This window comes from Pezoporus occidentalis, unplaced genomic scaffold, assembly GCF_034315485.1.
Source record: "Pezoporus occidentalis ecotype Australia unplaced genomic scaffold, CSIRO_AGI_Poc_V1 ctg13, whole genome shotgun sequence".
NCBI lineage: Eukaryota > Metazoa > Chordata > Aves > Psittaciformes > Psittacidae > Pezoporus > Pezoporus occidentalis.
Window position 1 is genome coordinate 7598466 of NW_026913103.1, and position 23533 is coordinate 7621998.

Here is a 23533-nt window from a genome sequence, read left to right on the forward strand (position 1 = left end):
AGTTCGATTTATAAAAAAATGCAGATGAAGACACTAGGTTTAGTGGAGTCCAAAACAGACGATGAAGAGCCCCAAATTATTGAAATCTAGCAGTAGCAGGAAAGCAACAGAGACAGTTCAATGAAATGTATTTTCTGAATGCAGGATACAGCTGAAAAATAAAAAGGAGAGAATTTGAGTGACTTGGAGCAAGGTGACTTTAAAATAAATGTAAGTATTCAAACTCTCTTTGAGGAGGAAGGTGACTTTGAGGAATGCTTGAATGACCCCACCCCCTGTCAAGCCTCAGTCTATTTCCTTGCAATCCCACGCATTTCGTCTAAGTCACCTGAGAGGACAAAACTAGTGGGAGTGTAATTTTTTTCCTGTTCCTCCTGGGTGGTCTGCTGCAAAGTTGAAATTTGTGTTTTTGTAGCAAATAATGAAATAAATTGACCCCTCCAGCCCCAGCATATAGGAGGAACGTTCAGTACTCTGCAAGACTGTAAGTCACCTCTGAGTCATCAAATCCAGACCCCTGCTATCTCCAGCAATCATGCCACATAAACCAATTCATATATCTGTCTTGTTCCATATTAAAAATGCTGTGGATGTTTGCCCAATTTCTAAGCCTTTTTAAGCTCTATTCTGAAGGATGGAAATTTTCCTCAAACTTGCATCTTAAATTTATTCAGAGACAGCTGTACACTTTAGTTTCTTGTCATGAAGACCCTTTATCCTATCTCTTCACTCTGTACAGCATTAACCCCCAGCTTCAGTCTGCATAATAGCCTTTCTATCCCCATCCAATCTTCGCTTTGCCAAGCCAAGCTCTTTCCAGTCTCCCCAAAAGAAGTCTCAGATCCACCACCCAAATGACCTTCCTCTGCACCTACAGCAGCTGGAATCCAGGTTTTTTTTCTTTTGCTTTTTTTAAACTGGGTGACTGGCATTGCAATCAGCTTCCCAGAGAGACTGTAACAGCAGCTTGTACAAGGGTTAATAGTTGCTTATCTGCAATAGAAATATTTAATCTGGCAGGTTTTAGCCTTGTATTTGCTTTCTTCATTAGAGCATCTCAGTGAGCATGACTGACCATCAGATGCATGTTTCCTCATATCTTCTTTCCAAATGATAAATCTCAGGTTTATAATAGTAGTTATTGCTATTAGTCCCTCATAAATTTTCTCCCACTTCTGTAATTCAATTCTAAAGGTTCAGCCAAGTTTTCATTTGATATTCAAATCCTTGTTTGCAGTGCTCGTACTTCTAAACCTTTTGTTAGCAGCAGTTTTCATTACCACACGATTTTATTTTCCCCCAAATTAATTGCTAAGAACACTAAATACTCAAACTTAATCATGTATCATGCATTTTTAAACCCAAGATACAATATTGCATTTTCATGTTTAAAAACAGCTATCCTAGACAGTTACAGTACAATCCATCACACCTTAAACTGTCTTACTCTATTTTTCACTTGCCCCCATATCTGATTACTTTAATAAAAGTCTTACTTTCTGATACATAAAGGGTTTGTGAATGACAGCAGCATGTAAACCTTAATTTTGAAAAAAACTAGGGAAGCTCATTAAATTCACAAACCTTTCTACCAGAGATTGGTTTGGGAATATTTTTAGCCTGCCGTATTGAACAGAGTAGCAACAGAGTTACTGTTTTATTGGGATTTTATTTATAAATGTAGGACTAAGCCTAGCCTTTAACATAAGTAAGCTGTTATCTTTATAAAACAACGAGTTGAAGCTTGCTTATGGTCTGAGCTCTGCTTTTATGACTCAGGTTTGGTACCTAGACCCATATTTAAATCCCTAAATAAGTGTGGCCTGAAGCACTGCATAACTCCATTTGCTACTGATTTAACTGCAAGTCCAAGTTATTAGGTTTTCTGTCCTTTCGCAGGACAAGAAGATTTCATTTTGGCGAGAACTGCAGATTGACAGAGTTTCCATGCTTTGTGGCTCCTTGCAAAACATGTTCTCACTCTTTACTTTTCATTCTTCTTTGGAGGTGAGTTAGGCAAGAGGGCCACAGTGTTTTGATGCCCAGTGCTGGGAGATGGGCAGCCAGCTACAAGCTGTTCCGAGGCTGGGTGATTCATGTCCACTGAATATAAAAAGGCTAGAGACAGCACGTTGCCCTCCAAATTAAACCTTTATCAGCAGACCCCAAACTCAGCAGAATGAGAAACACCAAAGTGCTTGCTTATGTCTCTGCCTTCTCTAAGGTCAGAAAGGTTTGCCTGATTATTTTGAATTAGGTTCAGTTTAGTGTTTAACAGATGAGATGTGCTGAAGTATGACAGCTCCATATTTTAAAACGCTTCCCCGCTCTGTCCCCAGAAAAACCTCTGAGGTGACCTTTTTCAAGAAGGACTATAAACATGGAGACCTCATACCACAAGATTAACATCCAGCCAAACCAGAAGCTAGACTGGGACTTCTGAGCTAACAAGAAGCCTCCTGTGCTAATTTGCTCCTTCTGGTTTGAGCAGCATTTTAATATTAAGCTCAGCCAAAGCTAGGTGGGTGGTAGGAACAACAACATATTTTTCTGCTTTTTGCATCAAGGTGCCCCGAATCTGCTGACTAAAACTTTCTCATGAAGTACTTTGTTTCACTCTAAAGTAAAAGCAGCAAAATTTAGGAGCATGTAGAAAAAGTGGCAGCAGAAATCAAATTTGGGCTGAATTTGGAAGTAAACTTTATATCAACTGTTGTGTGCATCGCTGAAGGGGTGTCCAGGGCCAGGGTGGAGCCAAAAGGGAAAACAGTATAAAAGTCAGGAAAGCAAAAAAAATGAGGCTGGGAGGGATACATGGTGAAACCCTGGAAGATCAGTGCTCTTCATTATGAAGAGGCAAGCTACTCTCAAAAGAAGTGTCTCCACAGCTATAATCCTAGTCCGCCTTTAGCCTCCCCTGCCCTTGCTAGATTAAGCTAGCAGTTATGAGTAACTAGACAGCAAACCAGCAGGAAACTCCCTGCAATGCACTGGAGTAAAATTGGTCAAACAGCTCTGGAGATAAGTACCACAAACAACGCACCCAATGCAGTGTGGTGACACTGCAAATCATATACATATTGTGACAGCTGATGCAAGGAGCAAGGACTGCCCCAGAGCAACCCAGCAGAACTGGTGAAGACCTCTGGGAGCTGTGTGTTGCAGCCATATAAAGGACAGAAGAAAATGAAAAGCAAGAAAACCTTACATGTCATTACACATTGTAATTGTGTTCCACAGGCTGTGTTGAGTACACCAGGTCTAAGTCTCAGCATTAAAAAAGAACAATGGTAAGAAAAGTTAGGGGAAGGTTGTGTTTCTCAGTAAAAAGAGAAAAAAGTCACGGAAATGAGAAGCTGACAAGAAGACTCTGCAGTGTGGTTTGGAAGTATATTTTTCAGCATCTAACATGTCCAAATGTTGACAATCTATTATCAGCCATGGACAGTGTTCTCTGGTTTTGCTGCTCAGAGCCTAATTTTCACCAGCAAGTCTCACTCTGCTAGCTGCTTTCAGTGGTGTCTGTGTTGAAAGGAATACAAAGCTCTGCAGAAAAGCAGAATTTTTGCTTTCTGCTATTCTCACAGGATTTTTTTTTTCTTTTTCAGTTACAAAATAAAGATATTTATGAATCTTTTAAGTAAAACTAACTTTAGAAAAAGGGAAATATGTACATGCACACAGAAACAAGTGTGTATATTTTTTGTTTGTCTTGGGTTTGGGTTTTCAGTCTTACATATTAAAATATATGATGGCTGACTAATAGACTAACAGAATACTGAACAGAAATAATTTTGCCTGCACATCAAAGGTATGTGCCTGTAAACTTAATTGCAGAAACAGTGTAGGTTTATACAAGAGGAAAAAGACTAACAAACAATAAAATGCTGAAAAGCCCAAAATTTCTCAAGGAAAATCATGACGCCAGACTTTTTCAGTGTGCATATTTGTGTACCACATCTTGTTCACTTTTCTTCAGGCTGAATTTATAACTGCTTGCTTACAAAGCAATGCAAACACCAAGTGAATTAGAGCATCAGGATTTTACCATGTGATTCTGTGGTGTTATGACAAATCTAAAGTAAAAGCACCCTACCTGGTGCCTTTTGTTTTTCGGGTTTTAGTTGTTTGGGTTTTTTTAGTTTTTTTGGGTTCTCTTGACTTCTCCCTGCTCTGCCAATCTGCAAACTGCAGTGCCATGTGTTCAGTGACACTGCAATCCCCTCTTGGATGGGTTCCCACTGCTGGCACCTCAATGCATCCCATTTTGCCCCAGCTCTGCCCTGTGGGGATGCAGCTTAGCTAACAGCCACAGCACTAGTTCCTCAGCACTCTGGCAAGGCAGCCCCTTTGCTGTTGCATCAGAGCTGATGCACTAATGCTGTGTTTAAAAGTTAAATATGTATATCTTGTATGCTGCCTCCTCTCACAACCTGTGGAGCTGCACAGGGACTGGAGTTTGCATGGGCACCTGTGGAGCGCCAGGGAGCTTGGTCTTGGCTGAGCCTCTGTGTACTGCTGTACTACAAATATTGACAAGTGGTAGACTCAAAAGCAATGCTAACAGCTCTGGTTTCTTCCTAACCGGCTAGTTAGGCTTGATGCTTTGCTATAAAACCAGCACATATCAGTTATGTGTGCTATATAGTACATAAACAACACATCATCAGTAGGGTAAAACTAACCTTACTCACACTTGCAAAGCCCTGTAGCAACAGCAAGTGATAAAGTGCACTGGAAGCTGCAGATCCAACTCTGCATGCAGGTGGTTCAGCACACTGGTCACTTGAGAGTGACCCAGGAGATGACAGCCTTGTTCAGAAACATCCTGAATGACCAAACAACTTTTTTTCCAACTGGATTTGCCTATCCCACATTGCTTCTTAGCCATCATCGTGCTTGTAGGAAGCCCTTCCCAAATCTTCATTCATGAAGCCAAAACAAGCCATAGTACACAAACCCATAAAAGCCATACAGGTTACAGGGAAGGCACTGGGGATTCATTGTTCCTACAGGTGAGTAGGATCTAATCTAGAACTAAAACTCAGGAAAGGATTTGAAGTCAAAGTCGCATAGCAATGTGTCACCTTGCAGAAGAGGTTTGGACATGAGAGCAACTAAGACATGGCGGGAGCTTATAATAAATATTTACATAGCGTTGCAGAAATACCAGGTGTCTTACCATGAGCAATGTGTGCCAAATAGAGCCTCTGAACTGCTAACTGCCAAATGAGGTAAAACAGAACACCACTAACTCCAGAGCTGGGATACAACACCTGCTCTCTGAAATGGAAATTAGCACACTAGGCAGGATAAGTCCATGTACTGGAATATTATTTTTATGCTAGAAACTAATTGGATTTGCCATATCAGTGCCTTGCCCAGTGCCCACTGGAAAGCCAGGTTTTGGATCCAGAGCACCAAGACAGGAACAAGATCAGCTTCACAACAAGATGAGGTTGCATTCATTTTTGTTCAGCATTTTCCAGGTGAAGTTTTAATGCAGATTCATGTGAGAAGAGAAACAGAGAAACAAAAACATTTCTGAGCCATGCTGGAGATTTATCTCTCCTTAAATCCTCCCTCCTATGTCCCTAGGTAAACTGAATTTAAAGCTTCTTCCCAAGCAAGACAATCAGTTATGAAGACAGTAAGAGTCTATATAACACTTTTTTTAAGAAGGAAGATTATAAAAAATAGTTTTTCAGAACAAACAGAAACGCTATTGAACATAGGAATTCATCAGCATACTGACCTGTTAAAGGCAGCCCAGCCCAAGAAGTGGATGTTTTGGAAACACATGTGTAATGGTACCCAGGAACTATTTTTCTTTTGTGGTTTTATGGCATGTCATAGCAGGCACCTCTCAAACTAAGTTACAAAGCTGTAGAAATTTTGTTAATGAAAGTTTTGATAGGATTTAAATCTGGCTGTAATTCACTCATGAGTATGGGGGTTTTAGTCTTTTTTAATGCACAAAATTTAGCTCAGTTTATTGCATTCTCATTTTATCTGTTTCAATGGTAGGGATATAAAAACCAGCTTGTCTTGTATATGCCATCAGTGATGTGAAAGTGTGGTACACTGCTGTGCTACTGCCCTGCGATAATATGCTGCTAACTGGGTACTTCTGTGTCACTGTCATTTGTTACTCACCAGTAGAAGAATCACCTGAGCTGAAGCAACTGTGCCTAGTAAAAAATTTGTCTGTATTTTTGTATAATTTCAATAATGTATTTCAATAAACCAGGTTTTTGTAACCTCTTTACACTACTGCAAAGTGACATTTACTAGTTTGGTATATGTACTCTGTATCCTTAGAGAAAATGAAGGAAATAAATAGCAGTTAGCTGGTAATGACTGAGAGAAGATGTCTTTGCTTAACAGATATTTACCGTTTTCAGTAAAATTAGTTCAGCTGTTTTATTTTCTCTATGCTTGCTACACCTTTCCCATTGCTTTGTCAACACAGTGAGCTGATGTCATGCTGTCCAGGTTTTCCACTCCAGGTATGTCCAGGCTTCACCATAAGATGAACTATGAAAATATCTAAGTGGAAAAGCTGGGTAGTTTATCAATTTGCTCACCAGGAAGAGACTGTGTTGCAGTGTGGACAGACCCCATATCAATTCATCTAATGGTCATTTCATTAGTATATTCACAAGAAACTCATGAGAACATGCTCTTTTTTTTTACATGACTTAGCTCAGGTATTTCTATGTCATGGAAACAGTGATTGTCTCCTTGGGTGGGATCTAGCTCATGTAGATCTCAAAAGTTAGCTGTCAAAATCTCAGCTATTTACCCTGCTTCCCGCTATAGGCAGCTGGGAGAAGCAGGCATACCCAGGGAGAAGTTCATCTCATCTGGAGGTAGGCAGTTAAAGTCAGAGAGGTTGCATGTGTGGGTTGCTCTCCAATCAACGTAGTGGAAGCCTAGAGCAATCAGTGGAGAATTAGACAACTAAACCTTAAATATCTGTACTGAGATGGAAATAAACTTGCCCAATATTTCTCTGTCAATGATAAATAGCTGCTACAAGGAAAGCTCTGCTCTTGGTCATGGTTTCATGGCTTGGCTTGTAAAACATGCCCTGCTTCAGGGTTTCCTATCTCCCCAGACACTCCTCAGAGCGTTACAGTGTGTAAGTAGGTCAGCACTTCTGCTAACGTTATACCGCTCCAGAGATAAACCTTTTGTTCCTGCAAAAACAATGTCCAAATGCTACTTCTCTAGCATCTGTTTGGCTGTGATAGCATAAGCATGGCTTGCTGTCTAATATTTGTCCTTTTTAAATAGATCCATTAATTTATTTCCTGTGCAGGAAACCTTTGTACAGATTCACTGCAGGAAGGAAATAATAGTTGTGTAGAGGACAAAGACTTCTAAAAGGGCAGCTTGTTTCCATCCACAAGCTGCTTGCAATACCTGTGCTCCTTTACTATTTTATAACATAAGCTTTGTATAAAGTGAACTTAAACTGTGAAGTTTGATGGGACTTTCTCTGGTTTGTTTGTTTTGTTGTTTCTTGTTTTTTTTTTGTTTTGTTTTTAATAAAAAATTTCCAAATAAGACTGTTTTTTTATATTTGGTAAATTAATTTAAATAGGAGGGTGAGCCAGAAAAAATTTGGAATCTCAAAGGATCAACATATAAGAGACAATTTTACGCTGTGTGCTGGGTTCAGCAGTAGCAGTCATTTTTTATCCTTCTTAGTAGCTGGTGCAGTAGCTGGTGTTTTGACTTTCAGCCTGGGGACAAAGCTGATAACACTGATGTTTTAGTCTGGCCAAGGACTTTCTGAGTCTCATGCTTTGCCAGGGAGGAGGGGAAGCCAGGAGGAAGCAGAGACAGGACACCTGACCCAAACTGACCAAAGAAGTATTCCATACCACAGCACGTCATGCCCAGGAGGTAACTGGGAGTTACCCGGAAGGGCTGGGACACTGGGGGTTGGAGGAGTTATCGGCTGGTGCTTAGACACCGTGGGGGGCGAGTTATCAGTCAGCTGGTGCTGAGGTGTTATATTCTTTTCCCTTGTTATTTCCCTTATCATTATTATCATTGGTGGTAGCAGTAGTGATCTGTGTTATACCTTAGTTACTAAACTGTTCTTATCTCAACCTGGGGGAGTTGCATTCTTTTTGATTTTCCTCTTCATACGTCTGGGAGCAGGGGGAGGGCAAGAAGAGGGGGGAGTGAGTGAACGAGTTCCCTGACTGGGTTTAAACCATGACACGCTGTTCCATATGTTTGGATACAGGAATCCTAATTATGGTTTTGTCTTTATTTCCCATCTTTACTTGAGGACAATGGCAAATGCCATTACTGTAACCGAGCACAAGAACTTGATTACTACAATAATGATGCTCTACTCAACACTTTTCAAGATACAAAGCAGCAATATATAGCCCAGATACTAAGAAAAAAATTATATTGTAATTGTTAATCTTCTGTTACCTTATTTGCACCTTACAGTACATTAAAAGATCAGCTACATTTTCTTCTTTGAAAAATAAATTCTGAGAACAGTTATGTTTTTGATCACAACTCAAAACTTCTGCTTTCAAAGATTTCTGTCATAATTACAAGTCAGTCATTTATGGAAGTATTTGGGAAAAAAAACATAAGAGTTCAAGTAATTTGAAAAGTTCAGTTTTCAAGAAGTGTTTTTTTCTGAGCTTAGTGGCAGAGGAACACAGCTTGTTGTCTTCAGTTCAACAGGACTAGCTGGCCGTTTTCTGTTATATTAAGTGAATTGTGGGCATATTGCTGACATGAAGACTGCACACAGCAGTTATCATCAATTCCTTTCTGTGTGTCAGTACACATTCCTAGATTTTCATCTGATCAAAACCATTACTCCCTCGGGCTGTTGTTTTTTAAGCTCAGATTTGATCTGGTAAAATTTGGCAGCCTTAGCCCATAGGCAGCTTGAGCATCTTTATCTGAAAGCTTGACTCTAGATGTGACTTTATCTTTTTTTGTTTTTTTTTTTCTTAATTATATTAAATTAAAATTCTTAATTTAAAAAGGCATTGGTAACATTTTTTTCTCTTGTGTATCTCTTTGGCAGTATGTCAGTAAAATAAATTTTTAAAACATATTTGAAGAATTTCTCTAGACCTTTCTGAGAATTTGAGTATTATTCCAAACCTCATAAATGTCACTTTACAGTAAGTTAGACACCAGCTAAGTGGCACATTAACAAGATCGTATAAGATTTGGTTTTTAGTGATACCATTATAGTGTCCCTAAGGACATGTGATATGAGGGAGACCAGGTATTCGCCTGATCCTTATAGACCAAGAAAGTATTCCTCACAGAAGTGCTATTGGAAAATATTATGCCATAATAAGGATTAATTTTGACCTAAGTATTTTAGCCATATATTGCCCTTTTTAAAATGAAAGAAACCAAAATTGCTTAAATTATTTATCATGAAAAAGGCAATATGGCTTTTGTGTTGTTTTATCGATTGTGTTATTGGGCATATATAAAATTTATATTTGAAAGATCATTTTGATATATATATATATCACACCTATTTTAAAATTCATAAATGCGGTAGTTTTTCATGCCTATTAAATTTAGACTTGATACCAAAGTGCCTGGACTTCACTGGTGTCCTGGGTTCAGCAGCAGAGCCATTTTTCTCCTTCTTAGTAGCTGGCGCAGTGCTGAGGTTTTGACTTTGAGCCTGGGAACAGCACTGATAACACTGATGTTTTTAGTTGATGCTCAGCAATGTTTGGTCTGACCAAGGACTTTCTGAGCCTCATGCTCTGCCAGGGAAGAGGGGAAGCTGGGAGGAAGCAGAGACAGGACACCTGACCCAAACTAGCCAAAGAGGTATTCCATACCACAGCACGTCATGCCCACTATATAAACTGGGGGCAGTTACCTGGAAGGGCTAGATCACTGCTCGGGTCAGGCTGGGTATTGGTCAGCGAGTGGTGAGCTGTTGTATTCTCTTCAGCTGTTATTTCCCTTACCATTATTATCATTGGTAGTAGCAGCAGTGATTTGTGTTATACCTTAGTTACTGGACTGTTCTTATCTCAACCCGTGGGAGTTACATTCTTTTGATTCTCCTCCTCATCCTTCTGGGAACTGAGGGGGAGGAAGGGAGGGGATCGAGAGAGGGAGCTGCGTGGCTGACTAAGCTTAAACCACGACAACTGGAAAGAGAATCAATGCACCTTGTTATCAACCTACTTCTGTATGTTTATGTCTTCTAAAGATACCTCCACAGGACAGAAATTATATTATGTGTCAGCAGTCAGAGCACAGGGATTACAAAAAGACCTGGAACAGCAGTCATTATGGGCAAGCTGTACTTTTGACCCCTCTGCTTCAGTCCTGTCTCCACTATGGTACAACCTACAGCCAAGCTCTCTTTTGTGGTGTTTCCCTGTGGCTGTGACAAGCCATGACTCTCCTCCCTTCTTCCTGTGTTGAGAGAAGCCATGGTTTTGATTCCACGCATGGTTTTGATTCCTTCTAGAAGGTCTTTGGTTGAATATTTCACTTGACAACTGCTTATAAGCGTTGAGTTTAAACATGAAAACCAAAGCTAAGGCTGATATGAGATTTTTTTTGGCAATACACAGACTCACAGAAAAATAGAATGGTTTGGGTTGGAAAGGACCCTAAAGGTCATCCACTTCCAACCCCATTGCCAGGGGCAGGGACACCTTCCGCTAGACCAGGTTGGTCAAAGCCATGTCCAATCTGGCCTTGAACACTGCCAGGGATGAGGCAGCCACAGCTTCTCTGGGAAACCTGTACCAGGGCCTCACCACCCTAACAGTGAAGAAGCACCCTCATAGTGAAGAAGTGTAATACCCAAATTCATGGACAGATAGCTCCAAAGTTCTCAAGTTATTAAAACATCCATGGTGTTGTTCTCACAACACCCATAGTTCACAGCACATATTTCCTAGAGAAACCTCAATTCCAGTAAAGCATTATTATTATTGTCTAAGTAAATTCTTTCTTTACAGCAGAAAAGTTTTTCAGATGCACATTGCCTTTAAATCATCCAGACCTTCCACCACCTTCCCAGTCTGATCCTGAACCTAAAATGATTGGTGGTGGTGTTCTGATGACAAATACTACTGTAATGAGCTGGGGCATGGATATTTTTCAAATTGAAAACCAGAAAAGAATCATTAGATCCATGACAAATTATTTGAACAAAAACACAATCATGAATGAAAAGAAAGGAACAGAAGACAGTCCATCAGTCTTAGTGACTGACAACAGAAGTAGGATATAGGTACAAACTATGTATTTCTTTTTCTATTTTGTTATCTTATGAGAATGCAGTATAGTTAAGAAATGTGCCATTATCTTTCAGTGGTATACTGTAGCAAACCATCATGCAGGAGAGGAATCCATCAGCAAGTAGGAAATGAGAAATGGCAGCTAGTCAATATATTCTCAAAGTTTCAGATCTAATGTGGTAGAAAACTCATGCAAGTAACAGAACTAGCTAAATATGATGTTGGTTCATATTTGAAGCAGCTGTTGTCCAGCTCGACCATCATTCTTATTTGTGAGCATTCAAAAAAACAAGTGTTTGTCTGAACAGATAGTTGGAGTATGGCTGCTCTTCACACAAATATTCTTCTTCATGTGTGAGCATCAGTAATGTTTGTTATTTGCTATTCAACATCTGCACTTCTATTTAAACTGCTCTGATTCTCTGGTTGAATAGCAAAAGCACATTATAGATGATACAGGTGATTATAGATGGTGGTAAAGACACATAGATTGTATCACTGATCACTTTCTCCTTTAAGGAAAGGGGCACAAGGAACATTTCTTGCAAATGGAAATAGAATTATATTTTTCTATCCATGATAAACCCTGTAATATAAAGTTAGGTTAATAAACTGAAGGACAGATCAGAAGTTGAAGGATAAATCAGTAACTCTCTATTACACTGCTGTCTTGTATAACACCAAGAGAGGATTATATTGGATTTTTAAAGGCAAATGAGCTTCTTGCTCTCTGCAGACAAGGCTACTCTTCCCTCTGGCAGGGCTATTGACTAAAATTGGATACCGAGGTCTTACTCCCATAAAGGAGTCCTCCATCACTTGAGATGAGTGACTAACTTCCTAGCTTATCAGTGATGTTGAAAGTAGGCTTACTGAAGGCTCTAGCAGAAAGTCGGTGCTGATTCTTGCTGGTGCAATTGAAGCTTATAGTGCACCCAGCCGTTCTCCCCTTCCTCCAGCAAACCTTTCTGCTCCATTACAGCTAAAAGGTACACATCCTCAGTTCAGTCACTAGAGCTTATAGCCTGGTAGTTTAGGATGTACTTTAGATGTTTCAGCTAAGGTACCAGACTGAAGTGGGATTCTTGCCACAAGAGGAGCAGTCCGCAGCTACGGGGCATAGCATGTGACAGCTACTGTAATAGCTTATCTCCACCATGGTTTACTTCAGCAGGGTATGTGACAGCCTCTGCTGTCACCTTACTTCTTGTTCCTTTCGATTCCCCCGTGCCTGGGCATTAGGTGAAGTAATAAAAAATACTTCCATTTTAAACCAGAGTATGAAGAAGGTCAGAGGACATAGTAGTTGAGCAAAGGATGGCTAAGAGCTCCCACCTTGATACAGTTACTCTCTCAGTACATTGAGCAGCCATCTGCAATATAGAATAGATCTATTGATGCAACAAGTGGAACACATAATATTAGTGCACCTGAAAAAACAAGCAAGAACTGGCAAGGAATGTAGCTATCCTTGCTGGTCATTCCTGCCACAGAAAGAGGATCTCAATCTGGGAAAGGCACAAAAAGCAGCTACTGCAGCATGAGGAACTGGAGAAAGCCTTCATATGGGAAGATGTTAAAACACCAGATAGATGAAGGCTGAAAGAAGAGGGGTCTGCTGCATACAGGTATATGGCTGTAAACACCAAGGAGGCAGGAGGTCTGTTTAGGTGAAAGAGCAAGCACAGACTGATCACAGAGAAATGGAGCCTGAAAGTTACAAGACTGTTGTAAACTGCAAGTGCTTTAGACATCAACAGAGTGCTCAGTCTCTACCTGGTAAGTAGGGTTGCAGGTTGTCTCTTGTGCTACAGATACCACTGTGCAACTGGGCACTGGAGGAGTTCTGGGGTTCAGAATCAACCTTTAGGTTCTGGAAAGACTCAGAAGCTTATAATGGGTGTCAGCAGTGCCATATCACTGAGGGTCACCCTTTTGTGTAAGGTCCTTTTAAAGCCTCTTTTACAGCCCTGTGTTTTTCCCAGTGCTGTGTGCCAAACTCACATAACCCAGCAGTCACCTCATAACATTTTCCAGTGCACTGAGAAGTTCCAGACTATAGTGAAGAACTAAACAGTGAAGTGGCAAATTTGGCTCTGACATTATTGCTGAATAGGATCCCCCAATCAATGCAATCACCCCAGACTTTCATCTGAACAAAATTATGCAGGTGTACAGTTGCAATCATTCTGATTACTGTCATGCAAGAACTATATGCAAGCGTAACAAATACGTCATGTGCCAAATTATGTTCTCTGTAACACTTCAGTAACTTCAGTGATAAGCTCAAGGTACAACAAAATAGTGTTTGCTCTTGATTTTGGTTTTGAATAAGATGTAATTTATAGCTACCAAAAGATAATTTAAAATTAATTTTGGTCCTTCAGTCTTAGAAATTCCTCACAAATAGCATTTTGGGAAAGTCTGCTTATCTTATAGCTATTCCTTTATGAAGTATTTTATGCCAGTTTTTAAGTTATCCCATGTGCCTATAGGTAGCACATACTTGGAGTGTGGGCTCTGCAGCACTCATCTATTATTTTAATGACTGACTTTTCAAGTGCAAACCAGAAACTTGAAAACAGCTGAATTTTCTGGTAATAGGCTTCGTTTTCCCAAATGGTATTATGATAGATAGAAATTTTTGATGGAGGTAACAATACCTTATTGAGTGCAGACATTGAAATTTACATTTTGATTTATGGAAAGATTTGCTGAAGAACCGTAGTTTAAGGAGGAAGGAAGCTTGCTGTACTAAATCTGTAAGTAACTAAGATACAGTAAGCCAGTGAAATCATGCTCCAGAACTGGCCAAATCGAGTAGTGAAGCTTGCTATACTAATAAATCACAATATTAATACATTGGGGTGATATATCAATATACTCCACTTCAGAAAAATAGTCTGCCAAGTTATATTAGTTTGCTGGTGTGCTTAGTGGCTATTTGTAAAGATAACAAAATGTAGCAGAATTACATAGCTTATTTGACAGCAATACTGTTTCCAAGGCAATTCTGTTTTGTTAATTTTGAACCAGTCTTACAGCCAGAAGGTCCAATTTATGCTTCTGACCCCACAACTGTCCTTGATAGGAAACCATGTCATTTTACTTTGTAAGTGGCCACCTTTCCCTTACTCTCAAAGTTTGCCAGTCTTATGCCATGAATATATTCCACTTGATCTCTGCATTTGCAGTTGGTTGCTATTTAGAGACATTAGAAAGAAACAAGCAAATTGCTGCAGAATGGCACAGTAACTTGTAGGGCTGGGTACAAAGAAAAGTAGTAAAAACTATTTGAAACACTCATTTAGGCACTGAATCTTATAAAACTGCCTTTCTGGGCAGCTAAGTAGTACCATACTGTCAAGTTGTATTATTCCTTTGCTTTAAAAAGAAAGTAGGAAGTCAAAAGTAATCCCAGGACTGCAAGTGACTTTTTCAATTGGCACATGCACTAAATTCTTTGCAAGTGTCTTACCAGATGTGCAAAGGTAAGCAATGTCTCAGGAGAGAACATCTGCAAGAGTTTGATTATTAATTTCTAAATGTATTCTCCAGGAAACAAAAAACTAGTTAATTCTGTGGAATACGTTTTATAATTGTTTCGAGACGTGTTTTTCACATCTTTTTTAGAAGCCTGTGGGTTTGGTATTATCTTGCAATATACCGCAAGTCTCTGTGTGGTAGTTTCACACAGTGAGTGCCAGTGAAATTAAAACTAGCTTCTGCTGTATCTGTTTTTAAAGGGGATATGATATTTGCCACCATTTAAAATTATTTCCCACTTATATGTGCCAGTATATTTACCATCATATTTCCCTTTCAATCACAAAGGAACATTTTGCATCTCAGACCCGCAGCTGAGCTAGCCACCCAGTCATAAATATTGGCAAGTGCTGACATTTTGAAGTGCCACTGCTGGAGCAATTATTTGACCAATTCAGGTGAAACCTAACACCTTGTACGTGGTGCTATGGCTCAGGAACATTTCACTTATTTTAATCCCTACATGTCAGGGCTGCTTTGGAGGCAGTTCACTCTAATTTCATCTCATCGGCACACCTGCTATTACTGGCCTTGAGCACATTCTGCAGCCCACCTCTGCTCTCCAATATCCCTGAGGTATTTCTCCATTGCTTGACTCAGCAAAAGGTTTCTCCCCTTTTTCACCTATCAGCCATTTCAGCAGTCCCAACTAGGTCTCCATTCCTCAGGCTATTCCCCTGTTCCTGAGGATCTTCTCCCAAAGCAGAAGATATCAAAACAACAGTGGTGCTGTGTGTTTGACCTCACTTAAGATATCTGCCCTCTGGGTTTTCCCCTCTGAAAACTGAAGCTCTCGTACTCTTGTGTAGGTTGATTAATATTTGTGCAGTACTTTGTCCTTAACTAGCACAACGTGAGTGCCATGTAATATTAAATAATGGGCAATCCAACCCTGGTAAAGAACAAAGTAAACATTTGTAGATCTTTTCCAGATATGAAATGTTAAGTCTCTCTTTTATCCAGTGAAAGGAACAGAAGTGACCTCTTAAAACTCCCATTTCTCCTAGGGAAAAAAAAAACAAATATCTCAGCTAGCTATGAGCACTGAGGCCAGGAAGGGTGTCCAAGTAAAGAATAGCCAGTAATTAAAAGCCCCCTCATCCCCTCACAGTAAGTTGGTAGAGAAAGTGGAGCAAGTGCTTCTCAAGCCTGATCCCAGTCGTATGGTAGCACAGTGGACTCAGTGTCCAAGGAGCTGGCCCTGAAACTCCTGCCTGAAGCAAGAAGTGCTGGGTGTGAAGCACACTGGGGAGTGAGCAGGAGTTTGCCTGGAACATACCCCACAGCACAAATGGCTTCCCAAAGGAGACCTACCAAATTACAGTCCCTCTCAATTCTTCCATTACCTCCCCATCAGAGAAACCCTGTGTTTCTCACATTAAAGCCATCTCGCAGCAGTTTCATTTACATGCTACCTGTTTCTACAGGTACCTGACTTCGACCCCCTGCTCAGTGGCCACCTAATCCTGCAGGCATATGACATCTGCAGGCACAACATTGACGTTTACCTGTTTCCCCAAGCATCTCTGGTGTTGACACCAGAATTACTGGTGTCTGATTGGCGCTGGCAGAGGGGAGAGCCACCACTCACTAACTCCATCCTTTGTGATTGCTTTCAGCATCCAAATCCATGGGTGGTTGGAAGACTATGAATCTTTGTTAGGAATTTCTACAGCACTGCAGCCTACTGTGAGTCAATTACACTCCCAAAAGGAGCACGAGTTCAGACTTGCTCCTTCCTTCCACCTTTTTCTACTTAGTAGCTTTGGCACTCTGCTCCAAGGAAGCTTGCCTCTCTCCATCACGTTATGAGCAGTCTTGTTCTTTCCCTGAGTTTCATAGAAACACTGGACACCTGCAGTGGTGGAAAAGCCAAATGACACTGTGCTGCCATAAAATATTGTTGTGATTGAGCTGATCATTTTCCGCTTCTGTGCTAGCATTTACACAGCTAGCCTGTACCACATCCACAACCCACTTAGATAACCCACCCCTGAAGCCGTGCAATGGCTGGGAAGTCATCAGGGTTAGAAGTCCTTGTCCTGTGGTAGCTCAGCTCACAGCCATGCAGCTTTGTTCAGCCTGGTAGTACCCTCTAGGCAGCAGTAGGAAAACTGCAGATATATGTTGTTGGCTGCCCGGCTACCACAGCTACCGAGCATCAGAGGATTTTTCCTCAGGAAGGCAGTACTAATGGTGGCAGTTGTGTTTGCTCAAATGCTTGGGGAAAGTTGGCACTACTTTTGAACAGGACCCAGACACAATCTTTTTAATGAGTTTTAATTTGCAATATTTCTGATCTGTGGGTGAAAGAACAGCCTTTACAGGGAGTAATTGTTACCGTTTTTCCCCCAAAAGGTGTTTGTTACTGTAGAGTCTGTCAAAAACCCAGGGCCTTCCAACATCCGCAACTTTGAGCCTCATTATCCAGGGGAGATTTGCTGAAGTGTCTCCTCAAGAACTGAGGCATGTCAGTCTATGGTTCTCATAAGAACAATAGGCATCTTTGCCCTTCTTTCAGTCTTAAGCTTGGCTGCTGGCCTGGAGTACTTCCTTCTCCCTCTCACATTTTCTAAATTCTCATTCCAAACAGATTTAAGCAAACCTTATGCTTTGAAGGAGAAGCAACTGGCTCCCGATCAACTTTGAGGTCACCATGTGGACAGCTATATACAGAGCTGTCTGTCAGATATGGTGCAAGGGCTTTGCATGTTCCTTTTTTCTTCATGAGCTCTGCCAGCTGGCCTGGGGTCTTGCCAAGACTTTGCTTTATACACATCTGTGGTACTGATACTTGCAGCTGGAAGCCATCAGCTCAGAGGTTTAACAGAGGGCAGAGTCACAGCCCAATCTAGGCTGTGATCTTGTAGCATTAATAGTCTCAAGGGACCTGGCCCTATGGGCAGGTTCTTGCCCTGGACCTGTATCTCTGCCTTTGCGTGCATGGGAAGCCTCTAAAAACATCAGAAGTGCAGCCCTGCTGGTACAGGCCTGTATGTTTGCTTAGTAGATGAAATAACATCATTACATTGTCTACCCTCATTTTCAAGCTTCTCAGATACAAATATCTACTGAAGATGGTCTTGTACTTGCTATTCCTCCTTTGCTACACTTTCACCGTAAGATCTGCAAAAAATCCTTTTGGTGTACATTTTTTGCCAATTGTTACACAGTGTCAATCATCCTTAATACACACCTGTCTTTTCTTTTATTCCTCTACCTTCATCTGTTCTCCCAGCAGAGCTGTATATATTTGACAGACAACCAGTAGAGCAGCACTCAACAAAGCAGCATACACAGCATATAGACCACCAGAGAAAATAAGGGAATAGATTTACTTTTGCCTTCACCTTTAAACAAGAATTTCTTTAAAGGTAGAGGCAGAATAAATGTGTGTTGCTTTAGTTGCACTGCCAAGAAGATGTAAAACACCTGCACTGCATCCAATCCTTCCCTGCTTTACCAACCGGGGAACATCCATTTCTGATTCCAGGTGATAATGATCTTAGCCCTTGATGAGGTTTATCCTGTGTCATTTACTAGTATCCTTTGTTTGAATACATGTAGTGAAAAGCACTTGACTCAAAGGACACTCTACAGTTCCTAGGATTTACCCTTTTTCCCCGAATCAGATATTTGCACTGTGCATTTTTAAGCCCTTAGTAGTTTCAATGACCCACATTCTTCTGTAGTACAGGGACATTTACTAATCCAGAGACTTTTCTGGCAAAGATTCTTTTTTATTATTCTATGCATATACACACACATATGAGAAAATGTATTTAAAGGAATGACTGTCACAACAAATCTACAAACTACATGGACAAGCAGCTGGTAGAAAAACAAATACATAAAGCCAGAGTAAGTTCTTGGTCTGTAATATACTTTCATTTGTAGATATTGAAGTTACTGGCTACATTTCAACTGTCCTGTCTGACAGAATAGAATCTGGCAAGAGTCTTTCTCTCAGTACAGCAGAGTCTGACTCTGTTCACTCACTACAAATACTGAAAACTAATGCTTTGGCTGCATTATGGTGCTCTAGATAAAAGATTTTGGTCACTGAATAAAAACATTCCTTGTATATACATAAATTCATACTTGACTTTGCATCAAGGTTTCAGAAACCTGAACCTGATGGAGCTCTTCATATGCAAAATAGTTAACACTCTTTCACGGGCTAGAATAAATCTGCATGTACACAAAGACTCAGCTCCCATTTGTGAAAAGGAGAGCTGCAGGAATCCTGCTTCTAAGGGTAATTTTGTTCTCATTTGTTAAAAGTCACTGAGACTGGAAGAGGACATGTTCATCTGGAAATCATCTTGCTGGCAATCTCTACTATAAGGATGAAAAACAATGTGATCTACATTAAATTTCATTCCCTGTTGAACAGCAGGACATATTCTTTGGACTTTGCTGCAGGAGCCTGATGGACCCCTAATGTAGCACTGACATAAATTCATCTATTTTCCACCTCCACTTTCTCTTCACTGAAGCATGACCTGTGTTTAACTGTGCTACCTATACAATGCCTTATTTGGGGCTCTTTCCAATATGTTACCATGTAATGTAATCCATAGCTCAGCACGCATAAGTAATTTCATTGCAATCACCAATGAAGATGCAAACATTTTGTGCCAGATACAAAAAGTTCTTTTTTCTTCTGATTCAGCTGAGACACTTCTGGTAGTGAATGGTGGTACTGATATCCTGACCTTCCATTTCTAGGCTTATGGTTTATGGCCCATTGACTTTCTTAAGGAATTGTTAAATGCCATCAGGCTGCTGCTCTCGTACAAGAAATGGACACTCTTCTTCCTTTGCTGTTGCTATGTGAGTGGAAATTTCTTTTATTCTGTGTGGATTTATGTTCCTTCCCCTCACACTAATCACTCTGAAAGTGCCTGACTTTAACATCTGTATAATGATGTCAACAGGGAATCCACAAAGTCAGAAAAAAACCTTCAGTTTCCATGGGGAAAGAAGGATTCATTATAGGACATATTTGTCTCTGTTTGTGGGAAAACAGATTTAACTGATACCGTCTTTTCTTTGGTCACAGAAACCAAACTTCATGCTAAAGGAGGGGGAAAGCAAAACAACAGATTTTGACAGTAAGCATTCAGCTGGGTGAACTGAGCAGGCAGCAGGAACTCACACACAGGGAACTAGGAGCAGCATCTGTCCTTTAACATTATCCCAAACTACAGTACGACCATTTTTGTCCAGCTGAGACCAAGGGAAAAAAACCCACAAGAGGTTTTCCTTCCTCTTCTGGTCTTGGGCTGTTGGCCTCTGTGTGCACTGGTTTTGCATCCTCACCTCTCTGGCCACGGGATGGTCTGAAAAGCTGCTGTGGCTGAAGAGAGACTGCTTGGTGCCAGCCTAACAGGCACTCATAGCCAGCATGGAGCAATACATTAATTATGATTTCATAGGTCCTGAATCACCTTCCATGCACTCTCCATTGCTCATTGTAACTATGCTGGAGCAGTGCATGGAAAACATCAGGGTAGACCCAGTGACAACACTCTCACCTGAAATTCCGTCATCACTTTGCCAATGAGTGAACATTATTTATAAACCTACTATAATGTGGTCATGGTGGAAACAGAATGAGACAGCCAGCATTCTCCCTGAATTACCTGATTTTTTCTGAGTTTTTCAGACTCTGATTCAGCCATCATTCCTTTCTTCAGTGAAAATTCAGCTAATGTAATGAAGACTGGATGAATTAGGGCTTCAGGACATCTATCAACACCACTGAATCCCTGATAGAGAATCAACCAAAATCAACCCAAAGTATGAATATTTCACTATGAAAATGTAGACAGTACACTATATTGCACACTTAATAGTGTGCATTCTCTGAAGTTAAAGTGCTCTAAGAAATAAGAGTTTTGTACAATATATATATGTACATCTACTTTTAGGTCCTAGATAATTATTTAGGATTTAATACATACCATAGGAGGATGCAGAAAGGAAAACCAGCTGCATCCAAGAAGAAATTTTTAAAATACATTTTAAAATACATCTTACTGAGATAATGCCACTGATATCACGAGACAGAAAAATGTTAACATTTTCATTGTCTTTTTAAATTAAAACTTGATATCAATCTGCTTCAAATTTAAAAATAAAGTCACATCTGGTGTCAAACTTCCAGTTAAAAATGCTCAAGCTGCCAAGTTAGCTAAGGCTGCCAAACTTTGCCAGATCAACACAGGCTTTTCAGATCTGCCTCATTCCCCAAAAAAAGGGGAAGAGGTCAAAGGGTTTGTGAGTAGATGGAAACTTGGGGGGGGGGGAAGAGAGGGAAGAGAAATAATTTCTCTCAGTATTAGAATCTCCTCAAATTGATAGATTATTTTTCAAGTATTTTACCACTGGGAATTGCTGAAAGGTAACTTTTCTGACTGCTTTTTCTACGCAAAAATCAGACATAGTAACCTTTGTCATAGTCTTAAACCAAAATGGGGTTATGGAACATAAGCATCAGGCAAATATCTCCTTTCAAATTATTTTTCAAGAGAAAACAAGCTTCTTTCTATTCCTGCAACACCTCAGTTCTGATCATGAGCAGAGTTGCATTTTTATCAGAGGGGAGGGGTTATGAATGATTATTTGGAATTTTCCAGAAATAAAGTTATATCAGATTGATTAGAGACTCCATAGCTACTGATATAATAATTTCTGTTATCATCCTACATACTGAACTTCCATACCAAAATCCTACAGAAGTAAGGATATGATCAAAATCAGAAGTTAGAACTGTGCCAGCTTTTCTATCATTTCAGAACTACCTTGTTCTTCAGCTGGAAGGATGAATTCTTTCTTTTGTTCTGGTTTGTTTGTTTGTTTCAAAAAAGCATCTCAGAGAGAAACAAAGTGTTTCCCCCAACATCTCTTACCCCTGCAGAACTGACCTTGCCATTTCTGCTCTACAATTGAGCAAAATCAAGTAGCTCTTCCTTTGCAGCATATCAGAAGATTTCTGGCAGACAGTGAAGATCTTTGCACCCTTCATGACACTAATACCACACCATAGTCAGCCCCTGAGGTTGTTAGAATGATTTCTCCTTGCTCTTTCTGTGACTTTTGGCCTCTGCTTTGTTTTTCATTCCACTTTGCATTTTTGCCCATTACCACAAGAAACCCCACTGGCTGAAAAATTGTGTCAACAAGGTGTAGACTATTGCAATGTCTGTTAACAAGCCAGGACACACACACACATATATATATATATATAAAATAAGTACTTTTTGCTCACAGGTGGTGTAGATTGTAAAAAAATTTCGTGTTCAACTTTTTGATTGGGTAATCTAATGCAAGAGCTATTTTTACATAAAGGAATTGAAGGCCAAGTTCTGCTTTTTATTGTTATTGGCAAAAAAAAAAAACAACCCACAAAAAAAAACAACCCAAACCCTTTGCAGAGTAATTGAAGTAGGTGGCACAGCTTCAGTTTTGTACACTGATGAAACAGAGCACAATGGACTGCAATCATTCAAGCTCCATCTATAAATATATCTCCATTATTTTCTTTAAACTTTGACTAAATATTTAGACCATATATTTACTCCAATGGAGTTAGTTGCAGTCTCCAGGAGGATTAGGTCTTCCATTTGGGTCTCTCTGTAGTCCTAATTTCTTCCTCTCCCTCTAGTGTCCTCCCACACCTTTCTCCATTGGGTAATCTCAAGGAAAATCTCTGATGGATTTTTCTTTTTCTCTCTTCTATGACCACATTTTTTACTTATAAATATATATATATAGTCCTAGCAGATTATCAAGTGGCATAGAGTGATGACTATAAATTCCTCACATAGAAGACTCTTCTGAGAAGAAATCACTTCTCTTTATCATAGTATCCAAGGATATGGAATGTGTCCTTTGAACCATTTCTGGGAAAGTGCCTTAGGCACCAAGAGCAAAGGGACTAGTAAGCAGGAAAAATCACAGCATGCGTTGCAAACCTTTAAGAAATGATTCATCCCCATCTAAAGCTCACATGTTACCAGCTGTCTCTCTGATGGGGATTTTCTACTTTGTTATGTGTGATATAAATGCTTGAATCAATAAAAAGACTCAACTCCTGAGCTACTTTGTAACTGCTTTTCCTATTCATGTCTTTTGACACAATACTGGCACATTGCAATGAGAAGAGCGCAGCATCTATCCTATGTGACACAAATTACACCTTTACTGTCACAGTAGCTCCTGCATGGCATACATTACACATCTGCTTATTTAGGCTCAGCCCTGAGTTTGTATGCAGGACCAGAGTTGCTGCTTACTCATGATTTCCACTCTGGCTTCTGTTTAAGCCTACTCTTACAAGCTATATGGACCCAGCTGGCTCTGCCTCAGCCCCCAGCAAGCCTCACAATTTCATCTGGTGGTCCAATGCCTTGGACCACCAAATTCTCACTGGCATCCCCTTGTCAATATCCATCATTATCAGGTTACAAAGCTGCTCTCCATTTCTAGCACTGCATCAGGTATTTTAAAGATCTGCCTACAACCCCAGGATGAGCAAAGGATTACCCAACACTGACATGATTGTTCAAGGTGAAAAAAAAAATGTTATCCAGGTGTCATACAGCAGAGTGGAAATCTGACAGAAACATATGTAACAAGGTAGCTGAATAGCGAAAAAAAAACCCAACACACCCCCTCCCAAACTCCCCAAA